Source organism: Trichechus manatus, unplaced genomic scaffold (assembly GCF_000243295.1).
Source record: "Trichechus manatus latirostris isolate Lorelei unplaced genomic scaffold, TriManLat1.0 scaffold00052, whole genome shotgun sequence".
Lineage (NCBI taxonomy): Eukaryota > Metazoa > Chordata > Mammalia > Sirenia > Trichechidae > Trichechus > Trichechus manatus.
This window is the reverse complement of record NW_004443988.1, coordinates 11,441,852-11,455,123: the sequence shown is the minus strand read 5'-3', so window position 1 is coordinate 11,455,123 and position 13,272 is coordinate 11,441,852.

Here is a 13,272-nt window from a genome sequence, read left to right as displayed (position 1 = left end):
ACAGAGTAGAACTGCCCCATAGAGTTTCCAAAGAGGGACTGGTGGATTCAACTGCCAACTTTTGGGTTAGCAGCCAACTCTTAACCACTGCACCACGAGGTCTCCTTAATTGTGCTAAGTGTATGTATGTATGGAGCCCTGGTGGCATAGTGGTTAAGAGCTATGGCTGCTAACCAAAAGGTTGGCAGTATGAATCCACCAACCGCTCCTTGGAAACCCTGTGAGGCAGTTCTGCTCTGTCCTGTATGGTCACTATGAGTTGGAATTGACATGATGGCAACAGGTTTGGTTTTGGTTTATATATATGTATATACATTTACACGTGTATATATATATTTATATATATATATATACATTCATTTACGTGTACATGTATATATATAACAAAACTTTTGCCATTTTAACAGTAACATCAATAAGGGGGCATAGAGTGTGAGGAACAGGAGCTCAGTGCCCCCTCGGCAGTGCGGACTGTACCAGCTGACACTGTCAGAGCAGTGACACCAAAATTACTGTCTATAAAAATATCCCTGTAGTTAGTTATAACAACAAAAACATTTTTCATAAGCCCAGCTTACACGTATCAATATACCTACAAGGCTAAAACTGTATGCTAATTTACTTTTTGAACCTTCTAATGTGCTCCAGTCAGAGCTGTCATTATTACCTGTCTTAGTCATCTAGTGGTGCTATAACAGAAATACCACAAGTGGATGGCTTTAACGAAGAGACATGTATTTTCTCACAGTCTAGCAGGCTACAAGTCCAAATTCAGGGTGTCAGCTCCAGGGGAAGGCTTTCTTTCTGTGTCAGCTCTAAAGGAAGATCCTTGTCATCGATCTTCCCCTGGTCTAGGAGCTTCTCCACACAGGGACCCTGGGTCCAAAGGATGTGCTCTGCTCCTGGTGCTGTTTTCTTGATGATATAAGACCCCCAACTCTCTGCTTGCTTTCCTTTCCTTTTATCTCTTGTAAGATAAAAGGTGGTGCAGGCCACACCCTAGGGAAGCTCCCTTTACATTGGATCAGGGGTGTGACTTGAGCAAGGGTGTTACATCCCACCCTGACATAATCGAATCTTGCCTTGTTAACCACAGGCAGAGGTTAGGATTTACAACATATAGGAAAATTATATCGATCAGAAAATGAAGGACAACCACACAATACTGGGGATCATGGCCTAACCAACTTGACATATATTTTGGGAGGACACAATTCAATCCATGACACTCCACCCTTATGACCCCCCCCAAGATTCATGTCTTTGCCACATGTAAAACATGTTCAACCCATCATATCATAGCAAAAGTCTTAAATCAAGTCCGAACTCCAAAAATTCCTCTTCATCTGTGAAATCTAGAGTACAAGTTATCTGCTTCCAAAGTACGAAGGTGGAACAGGCACAAGCTAGACATTTCCATTACAAATGAGAAATTGGAGGGAAAGAAGGGATAACAGGCACCAAGCAAGTCAGCAGAACACATTACATTAGCCCTCAAGGCTTGAAAATAATCCTCTGTTCTCTGAGACCATTTATACAATGGGCCTGCCTTCCAGACTCTAGGTATTGGCACACTGTCCGGATTCTGAGTGGGAGCCCCTTGGCCCTGGGCTTCAGCGCCACCTTCCACGCCCACTGGGACAGCAACTCTGCTCCCTCAGCTATAGGTGCACCATTCTCCTACTCCATCTGAGTGGTGACTCCACCCTTAGAAACACCAGAGGCCATGGTTTTCCCTTCGAAACCCCAGAGGTCGTGGCCATACCTTTCGAGACTGAGGCACCTTGGCTTCCTGTGTTCCTGTCTCTTCAGCTTCTGCTTCCCGATTCCTTGGCCTCTTAGCCTTCGGGCCTCATGCCCGCATCTGCCCTGCTGGAGCAAGTGTTCCAAAGCTCTGTAGCTCCACCAATAAGTGCCTGGAGGTACCCCACTCCACCGGTAAACTTCGGCTGGAAGGCAGTCTGCTCTCTTACTCTATGGGTCAGCAAGCCTAGCTCCACCAGTAAGTGCCCAGAGGCACCCCACTCTGCCAGGAAGCCTCCTGCACAAAGGCACTCAGCTCTCTGGCTCCATGGGTCGGCTCCAGCACTGTCTGGCTCTGGTTTCCTGGTTCTGCTGCTGCCGGTTCTCTGCTGCTTCTCACCATCTGTGCTGTCTCCGGTGTTAACAGTTCTCATCCCTTCCTTCTGAATCCTCTGTCTATTCACGGTTTCAAAACTGCTTCCTCATTTTATGTATCTGTTAGAGCAGCACCCTACTCTCACAGTACCAAATTCTGTCTTAGTCATCTAGTGGTGCTGTAACAGAAATACTGCAAGTGGATGGCTTTACCGAAGAGACATTTATTTTCTTACAGTCTAGCAGGCTACAAGTCCAAATTCAGGGTGTCAGCTCCAGGGGAAGGCTTTCTTTCTGTGTCAGCTCTAAAGGAAGATCCTTGTCATCGATCTTCCCCTGGTCTAGGAGCTTCTCAGCACAGGGACTCTGGGTCCAAAGGACATGCTCTCCTCCTGGTGCTGTTTTCTTGATGATATAAGACCCCCAACTCTCTGCTTGCTTCCCTTTCCTTTTATCTCTTGTAAGATGGAAGGTGGTGCAGGCCACACCCTAGGGAAACTCCCTTTACATTGGATCAGGGATGTGACCTGAGCAAGGGCATTACATTCCATCCTGACATAATCGAATCTTGCCTCATTAACCACAGGCAGAGGTTAGGATTTACAACATATAGGAAAATTATGTCAGAAAATGGAGGACAACCACACAATACTGGGGATCATGGCCTAACCAAGTTGACACATATTTTGGGGGGAGACAATTTAATCTATGACATTACCCAATTACAATGACACTTCAAATCATGTGGTTTCATCTGCATGTGCTACAAGCTTGCACTGTTGCTTTCATTGCTGCTGGTGTTTTTATAGTCACTGAGTCTGTCAAATTTTCTGGTGTTTTAGCTACAATATTGTGGTAATTAGCGTTTGTGAACCTATATTAAATTTTTTGAGAATGAAGTAGTAATTAAAGGAGAAGAAGGAGTGATATATGGGAATTATGATTTGCGAATAACATTAGTACCAAAAACATCACTAAGGATTCTGTATGGTCTGGTACGGGAGGAGGCCCATGGGGGGGGGGGTGACACGATGAGTTACTGCACTGAGTGACACCAACTCTAGTGACACCACTGCATTTTAACACTTTTACATGTGCAATTCAGTGACATTAACTATATTCCCCATGTTGTGCAACCATCACCACTGTTCATTTCCAAAGTTTTCCGTCACCCTTAACAGAAGCTCAGTGCCCCCTCAGCAGTGACTCCCTCTTTCCCCCGCCCTCCCCATATTTTATTAAACATTTCTTTACTGGTGGGTATGTAGGTTGCCTTCAATCTTTTGCTATTGAAAATACTGCTGTTTACACAGTAAATTCTTGTCAAGTATTTCTGAATATAAACATTTTGAAAAGAACATACAATGCCAAACCCATAGGAATGAGTTTTTCTCAAGGTAAGCACTTTAAGTAACCAGGACAAACAATGGGGAAGATATTTATTTATTTAAAAAATATGCGTAAAGTGCTTGGAAATTATTAACCCATTTAATTTTCGATAACCCTATGTGGTAGGTACTGTTATCATCCCGTTTTACAAATGAGTAAACTAAGGCACAATGATTAAGTAACTTGTTCAAGTTCACCTAGTAGACTTACTGTATATAATGTTTGTAAAATTGAAAGAGAATGATGAAAGTAGTACTTTAGAAAGATGAATCTGGATGATGTTTGTGTGCAGAGTTAGTAATCCAAATACTAGGTAAGGCAGGCAGATGATAGGAATGAAACTGAAGGGACAGGTTTAACTTTAATAAGAAAGTCTGGACAGGACTTAAGCTGATTTTTTTCAGGTGGGCTAAGAAGAGGGCATTTTCAAAGATAAATCAGAAGATTTAATCCTAGGTGACTGGAAGGATGATGGTTTACCATTGCTTAGATATAGGGTGGTCGAGAAGTTTCATTTGGGGTGAAAGATGATGGGTCTAAGCTTATTGTGGCACACTCATTAGAAATAAAGAATGTACAGTTGAAGAAAATGTAATAAATATGGCAGAGAAAATAAAAAGAGTAAGAGACTTGAAAAATATCCAGTTGGTTGGAGTGATGCAGAGTCATTAGCCACAGAATGCAGGCAGCTCTAGAAGTTGGAAAAAGGCAAGGAAATGGATTCTCCAGTACAGTCTCCAAAAGAAACACCAAAAAAAAAAAAAAAAACCCAAACCTGTTGCCGTTGAGTTGATTCCGACTCATAGTGACCCTACAGAACAGAGTAAACGTGCCGTGTAGGGTTTCCAAGGAGCACCTGGTGGATTCAAATTGCTGACCTTTTGGTTAGCTGTAGTATCTCTTAACCACTGCACCACTAGGGTTTACCAAAAGGAACACAGCCCTGGTGAATCTTTGATTTTAGCCTCATGAGACCCATGGTGGACTTGTGATCTCTGGAACTGTAAGATAGTAAATTTGTGTTGTTTTAAGCCACTAAATTTGTGGTAAATTGTTACAGCAGCAGTAGGAAACTAATACATCTCTTGATTTGCCTAACATCTTATTTTATATTAAGTTTTCTTACTAATTATTTGGTGCTGTTTATAATTAGTTTTCCTTTTGTTAATACAATGTTATGGATTGAATTGTGTCCCCCCAAAATATATGTTATAAATCCTAACCGCTATACCTGTTAAGGAAACCCTGGTGACGTAGTGGTTAAGAGTTCGGCTGCTAACCAAAAGGTTGGCAGTTCGAATCCACCAGGTACTGTTTGGAAACCCTATGGGGCAGTTTTACTCGGTTCTATAGGGTCACTAGGAGTCCGAATTGACTTGATGGCAGTGGGTTTGGTTTTGGGTATATCTGTTAATGTAATCCTATCTGGGAATAGGGTTTTCTTTGTTATGTTAATGAGGTCATATCAGTGTAGGGTGTATCTTAAGCTAATCACTTTTGAGACATAAAAGAGCAAATTAGGCACAGAAGAAGGCAAGAAGGAATGGGAGATAGATGCCATGTGGAGATCTCCAAGGAATGCTGAGAAGTACATTTCAGAAGCTGAAACAAGGATTTTCCCCCAGAGCAGAGAGAGCCTTCCCCTAGAGCTGGCTCTGTGAGTTCAAATTTCTGACCTCCTGAACTCTGAGAAAATAAATTTCAGTTTGTTAAGCTACCCACTTGTGATATTTCTATTATAGTAGCACCAGCAAACTAAGACATACACATACCTATGTTTTTTCTAATGTATATTATTTCTGTAAGTCTGACTCAAGCAATTTTTTTCTTCTTTTTTTAAATAATATTTTTATTGTGTTTTAGGTGAATTAGTTTACTCTTTAACAATTTTATACAAATTATTCCATGTCATTGGTTATAATTTTTCCAATGTGTCAGCATTTTCATTATTTCCATTCTGTTTTGTTCTGATTCCATTGATCTAGCTTACCTTCCCCTCCTTGCCTTTTTGTCTTTGCTTTTGGGTAAATGTTGACCACTTGGTCTCATATAGTTAATTGTTAAGGGAAGCACATTACTTATGGGTGATACTGTTTATTTTATAAGCCAGACTATTATTTGGTTGAGAGGGACCTGCAGAAATAGCTTCAATTCCAAGTTCAAAGGGTATTTTATGATGATAGTCTCAGGGGTTCCTCTAGTTTATGTTGGTCCAGTAGGTCTGGTCTTTTTCAGGAATTTGAGTTTTGTTCTACGTTTTTCTCCTATCCAGGACCGTCTAACGTGTCCCTGGTCAGCATGGTCTGTAGTGGTATCTGGGCACCATGTAGTCCTTCTGGACTCAGGTTAGAAAAGGCTGTGGTTTGTGTGCACTATTAGTCCCATGAACTAGGTTCTTCTTTGATCCTTTGGTTTCCTTCATTCTCTTTTGTTCCATATGAGTAGAGGCCAATAGTTGTATCTTAGATGGCTGCTTGCAAGCTTTTAACACCCCAAACGCTACTTACCAAAGTAGGATGTAGAACATTATCTTTGTGACTATGTTATGCCAATTGTTATGCCCAAGACTATGGTCCCAAGCCTTTTAACCCAGTAAACCAATCCTGAGAGTTGTTTGGATATGTCTAGGAAGCCAATGTAACAGTGCCCCTATGTGGTTTGTTATATATGTGGATATATAAGCAGCACACACAAACGTGTACCTACATATGCCTGCAGATACACCTATACATGCATGTGCATTTACTAGCATGTGCCTTCTATCTTAGACTAGGTTCTCTAGAGAAGCAAAACCTGTGAAGAGAGAGAGAGATTTATATCAAGGAAATAGCTTCCTAGAGATATCCAAACCAAGGGTTCAAAGAAGAAACTAGTCCATGGACTAATAGTGCACACAAACCATGGTCTCTTATTCTTATTTTGGTTATTTGCATCTTCTCATTTTTTTCCTTTGTCAGTTTGGCCAGTGGTTTGTCAATTTTATTGATCTCCTTAAAGAACCAATTTCAGTCCTGTTGATTCTTTGTATTGTTTTTCTGTTTTCTATTTCATTTATTTCTGGTCTGATCTTTATTATTTCCTTTCTTCTGATGACTGTGGTCTTCTTTTGCTGCTCCTTTTCTATTTGTTCGAGTTGTAGGATTAAGCTGTTGATTTTGGCCCTTTCTTCTTTTTTGATATGTGCATTTATTGCTTCTGAGCACTGCTTTTGCTGTGTTCCAAAGGTTTTTGTATGTAGTGTTTTTGTTCTCGTTTGATTTTAAGAATTTTGAAATTTTATTTTTAATATCTTCTATTACCCAGCAGTTTTTAAGTAATGCATTATTTGGTTTCCACGTATTTAATGTTTTTCCTCATTCTTTCTGCTGTTATTTCTAATTTTATAGCATTTTGATCAGAGAAGATACTTTGTACTATTTCAGTGTTTTTGAATTTATTTAGGCTGGCTTTGGGCTTAAAATATGGTCTGTTCTGGAAAATGATCCATGTGCTTTGGAGAAGAATGTGTAGTGTGCTGTTGTTGAGTGGTGTGTTTTGTATATGTCTATGAGGTTGAGTTGGTTGATTGTGTTATACACATCTTTTGTATCTTTGTTGAGTTTCTTTCTAGTTGTTAATGTCCATCATCACAAGTTGTGTGTTAAAGCCTCCTACTATTATTGTAGAACTGTCTATTTCTCTTTTCAATTGTTAGAGTCTTTTATTATGTATTTTGGGGCGGTCTTGGGTGCGTAAATATTTATCATGGTTATGTCCTCTTAGTGGATTGACCCTTTAATCATTATTAAATTCCATTCTTTGTCTCTTATAATGGATTTTGACTTAAAGTCTATTTTATCAGAGATTATCGTTGCTGCTCCTACTCTCTTTTGGTTAGTTTGCTTGATATATTTTTTCCATCCTTTGATTTTTAACCCATTTATGTCTTTGTGTCTAAGGTGTGTCTCTTGTAGGCAGTATATTGATGGGTCATGTCTTTTTATCCACTCTTCCAGTCTTTATCTCTTGATTGGTTCATTTAACCATTTTATATTCAGTGTGATTATTGATACATATAAATTTACTGCTAACATTTCATTATGCTTTTTTTTTGGTGTTAACAATTGTTCCAATAAATTTTCTGTGCTGAGTTCTTTTTGTTTATGGATTTTCTTTTTGTATCCTTCGTTGCTGTTGATTTTGTGTTTACTGAGTCTTTTTGGTTTCCTTCTTCTTTATTTTGGTGAGTAGATTTACTAATTTTCTTTGTGGTTACTCTGAAATTTACCTTTATCTTCCTAAGTTTAAAAGAGTCTGTTATATCTTGATATCGCCTTGACTTCCTCTCCATGTGAAAGTTCTGTAACTACACCATTTATTTTCCCCTTTTTATTTTGAAGTTGTCACTTACAGATTCATATGTTTGGTTCCCTGTTTTGAGTTTTGCAGCTTTATTTTACTTTTGAGAATTCTTTATCTGGGTTGGTATCTGGGTGATGCTGTTGCATGTCTTAATCTCAGGTTGTTGTCTGATGTTGTTGGTTCTCTGTCCTAAGGACTCCCTGTAATATTTCTTGTAAGGTGGGTCTGGTTTTTACAAATTCCCTTTATTTCTGTCTGGAAATATCCTAGTTTTGTCATCATATTTGAAAGACAGTTTGGCCGGATATGTGATTCTTGGTTGGCAGTTGTTTTCTTTCAGGGTTTTACATATGTCACCCTATTGCATTCTTGCTTGCATGGTTTTTGCCAAGAAATCAGCTTTTAGTTTCATTGGTGCCCCTTTGTAGGTGATATTTCGTTTTTCACAAGTTGCTCTCACTATTCTTTTTTCGTCTTTGGTTTTGGAAAGTTTGATTATGGTATGTCTTGGTGACTTTCTTTTGGGGTCTATCCTGTATGTAGTTATTTGAGCTTCTTGGATGGAAACCTTCTCATCTTTCATGATATTAAGGAAGCTTTCTGCCCATAAAGCTTCAAAAATTCTCTCTGTACTGTTTTTTATCGTTCTCTTCTGGAATTCCTATTATGTGTAAATTATTTCTCTTGATAGTGTCCCACACAACTCTTAGGCTTTCTTCATTTTTCTTCATTCTTTTTTCTGATTGGTCCTCAAACAAATTAGTGTCAGGGAATTTTTCCTCTATTTTACTGATTCTTTCTTCTATTGATTCAATTCTACTTCTGTGATCTTCCATTGAATTATCTATTTCTGATATTGTTAATCTTCTGGATTTTCAGTTATTGTTTTTGTATGGTTTCTAATTGTCTATTTATTTGGTCATTTTGCTCTTGTATTGTTTTCCTGAATTCCTCTAGGGTTTTGTCTGTTTCCTTGATCTCTTTGAGGATCCTATATATAAGTCTTTTGACTTCCTGATCAGATAGTTCTATTACCATTTTTTCCTCAGTAAGGTTTTCTTCCCCTTTATTTTGCTCATTTGTTTGAGTCATCTTATCCTGTTTCTTCTTAGGATTTGTTATTGCCAGCTGTTTCTTAGCCATTAAGGTGTTAATTTATTTAATTATATATTTCTTTACTGATTGTATGTGTGTTTCTTTTGTACTGGTTCTTTTTGTTTTGTTTTGACCTATCCAGAGCTTTGTTCCTTCTCTTTCTCTTTAGAGTGTCTTTCTTCTGTTGTATTATTTTAATTGTTATTGTTTTGTGGTTCTGGTCTGTGTATGACTTTGGTGGGTGTAATTTCCTGTCACTAGTGGGTATGGTGGGTCATGCCCCCATGCGAGTCCTCTGTGGTTAGGCTTGTATGTCTTCCCTTACCAGATTGAGTGGAGGTGGGAGAGCAGGTTCTTTCCCTGATATGGGTGATAATTATTGGGTGGTCAGGGTCCCTCCACAGCCCTTGTGAGACTTCTGTGTTAAAGGTGGCAGTTAGTACATTCTCTGGAGGTCAGGGCAGCATGTCTATGTATCCACTGTGAAGGGGTGCTACACAAATGGATGGGGTAGGCCTGCTGTGCGTGCATGAATTGGCATCTCAGTAGATGGTGGGATATCAAAGGGTTTCAGTGTAAGTGCAGACAGCCTGCAGGAACTGTTCGGGTGTGGGATGTGTGACTTTGTAGCCAGGCAGATGTTGGATGAGCGCACTAGGATCTGCTCATCTGGCAGAGGTGCAGATGGCACTTGTCAGGATGTGACTGATGTTGCTGATGAGGTGATGTGTCTGTGTGGCCGGTCAGTGGGCAGGCAGAGTGGCATCAGGATGGATGGGGTGAACACAAGTCTCTGGTCACAGGTTTGACAGCATGAAAGTGTATGCTACAGATCATCCAGCAGCGAGTGAGGGAGGGCACACCACTGGTCATTGAGTGTGCAGCAGAAGGGGGAAAGGAAGCATGTTTCCTCAGTTTCTGGCATGGGTGCTGAGGCACTTCCACAGAGTGCAGCTGGCAATCAGGAACCAGCCCTGACCAAATGATGGTGGGGGGGCTCTCCAGAGTCCAGCTGGGTGGGGGATCTCTAGCCACCACTCCAAGGATTGTCCACTCTGTGAGCACCGTCCACCCAAATGATCAGGGACCACTGTTGGTGAGTAGTTCTATGCCTGTTTTCTGGCTCCCTCCCTGCTGTATGGTCGCCTGGATAGGGCTTCTGCCAACTGTGGTCATGAAGGTTATATGTCAAATTGGCTGAGCCAAGATTCTTTGTGGTTTGGCAGTTATGATGTAGTTTGGCAGTCATATGATGATGTAATCACTTCCATGATGAGATTTGATGTAATGTGATCACCTCCATGATGGGATCTGCTGTGAGTAGTCAGTTGAAAGGGAGTTTTCTTGGGTGTGTGGCCAACATTGAATATATAAGCGGACTTTCTGGCAAAACTTGCAGGCTTTTGCTCACTCTGGATCCTGCAGCTGGCTCCTATTTGTCGGACTTCTGGTTCTTAGGACTTGAGCTAGTAGCTTACCTGCCATCTTTCTTGCCAATCTTGGGATTCATCTATCTTCGCAGCCTGTGAGTGAGAGCCCTGCTGTCTGACCTGCCCATCATGGGTTTGCCAGCCCTGCAGCTACATGAATCAGGAGAAGCCTCTATCCTGACCTACAGACTCGGGATGTTCCAGCCTCTACAACCATGTGAGCCTTATACTTGATATAAATTTCTCTCTGTATGTATTTATACACTTTACTGGTTTTGCTTCTCTAGAGAACCCAGCCTAAGAAACTCACGTTCCTGTACTTTCCCTCTTTAGATCAAGTTCATGTTCTGCTCACCTTGCTTTGGTCCAGGTTTGTCTACACAGTATCTCTGTCTCCTGTTGGGGATTCTGTGAAGTTATCTTCCTGCGCTTCTCACCCATGAACACTGCTCACTTTTGTTTCAAGATGGCCACACTGCACCAAGCTGGCTGGCATGGTGCCTACAGCCCATAAGTCTCCTAGTTTGCTGTTTTCGTTCAGTTTCTCCTTTCCTTCGGTGCTCAATCTAATTCTTCATCCTTCCATTTGCTATTCTGTGTTCCCAGATTGTCATCTGTATCTGTTTCACTTGGGTTTTCAGTTCTTTGCTGTAGGGGGACCACATGGTGTGTGTGACTAAGTCTCCATGGTGGGCTGTCTCTCTCAAGCAACTGTTGAAGTGGTCAGGGGACAGAACCTTAGCCAACAAATACATAACCCTTACTTACATCAGGTCACACCAACCAAGAAAATATTGTAATACCTTTCCCTAAATTTACTTTAAAAACAACAAAAATAAAAGCTTTAATAAAATTTCTACAAACTTTCCTAACAATGAAAACTTTTACACCTCAAAATTTGACTTGGGGTATGGATGGATTAATGTCACAAGTGATTGAGCAAATTGGAGGACAGTATAAATGATGGGAAAGAGGGTGGACTTTAGAGTTATTTAGTTTGAGGTCAAATCCCAGCACTGCTGTTTCCTAGCTGTGTGACCATGAGCGCACTTCAATTTAACTACTAAAAATAGTGGTAGTCTTAGGGTTATTGTGAATCTTAAATAACGTAATTGGTGTTCAATGTTTTGGCAGTGTCCCTGGGACATGTTACATGTTTACTAAAAATTGCTGTTGTGTTAGTTCTCATTATTATTACTCTTAATTAAGAAGCTGAGTCCAGAACAGGATACAAGGAAAAGATTAGTCCAAAGGACTAATGGACCACAGCTACGAAGGCCTCCACCAGACTGAGTCCAGTACAACTAGATGGTGCCCGGCTACCGCCACTGACTGCTCTGACTTGGTTCACAGTAGAGGGTTCTAGACAGAGCTGGAGAAGGATGTAGAACAAAATTCTAACACACACAAAAAATAGATCGGATTTACTGGCCTGAAAGAGACTAGAGAAACCCTGAGAGTATGCCCCCCAGATACCCTTTTAGCTCAGTGGTGAAGTCACTTCTGAGGTTCACCGTTCAGCCGGGGATTGGACAGACCCATAAAACAAAACAGGACTAATGAGGCACAGCAACCCAGGGACAAGGACTAGAAGGCAGAAGGGGACAGGAAATCTGGTGATAGGGTACCCAAGGTTGAGTAAGGACAGTGTTGACATGTAATGGGGTTGTTAACCATTGTCATAGGGCAACATGGTACTAACTGTTTAATGAGAAACTATTTTGTTCTGTAAACCTTCATCTAAAGTGAGAATAGCAGCACAACTGGAAGAACGTAATCAATGTCACTGAATTGTGCATGTAGAAATTTTTGAAATGGTGTATCTTTGGCTATGTATATTTTGACCAAAAAAAAAGGCGAGAAGGGAGAGGGTTGACACGTCGTGGGGTTGTTAACCAATGTCATAAAACAATATGTGTACTGACTGTTTAGTGAGAAACTATTTGTTCTGTAAACCTTCACCTAAAGTACAATTAAACAAAAAAAGAAAAAAGCTGAGTCCAGGGTGAGCAGGTTTTGCTATTTTCTCTGCCCTGTCCACATTACAAAATGGTAAGATCACCTCACAGATTGCCAGTCAAATGCCTGATAGCGCTCTAGTGTAGTTCAACCCTGAATCAACAGAGTACTTAAAATACTGACAATAGCTTGACATGATTTATATCATGGAAATGGAAAATGAGCCATTCAACTTCTTTCAAAACCTGTCTGCTCACAAAAAGTCAATAGCAAAGGTCTCTGGGCTCTAAGCTAGAATTCCATCAATAAGATAATGCACACTCATAGTTACCACCATTACCAGGGTTAGTCATTTAGAAGGACATGCTTTGAACATAAACATTTAAAGCACCACCGAGCACCAAGCAGGTCTATATGAGCAGATCCCAAATACATTAAACTCATTGTTGTCGAGTCAGTTTCAACTCATAGCAACCCTAAGTAAGTGGAAATTGTAATTTGTAGGAGTATATTCATAGTCTGATCTACTTTTTGTAAAATAATATCATTATACGCATTATATGCTTCATTTTATGCAGAACTATAATATTCATTTTCTACATTGTCCTAGATTTCATAAAGATATTTTACAGCGCATATGATTAACTTTGGCAATGATAAAACTGATAAAGATACATTTTAAAGCCATAAGCATTTTCAAATTTAGTTTGTCCTTGGTTTTTTTGAGAATTGATACAAAAAAGCAATCATGTGAAGAATTTGCATCTTCTGCAAAATTACCACTACCATTCAGGAATGGTAGGTTATGAGTAGTAGAAATTCAACTTGAAGTAGCTGAAGCATAAAATGGAAATTCATTGACCCATATGCCATATTATCAAAGAGCAGGAAAGGCGGTTTGATCTGGTCTTAGGGAACTCAGCTGCAGCCAAGACTGACT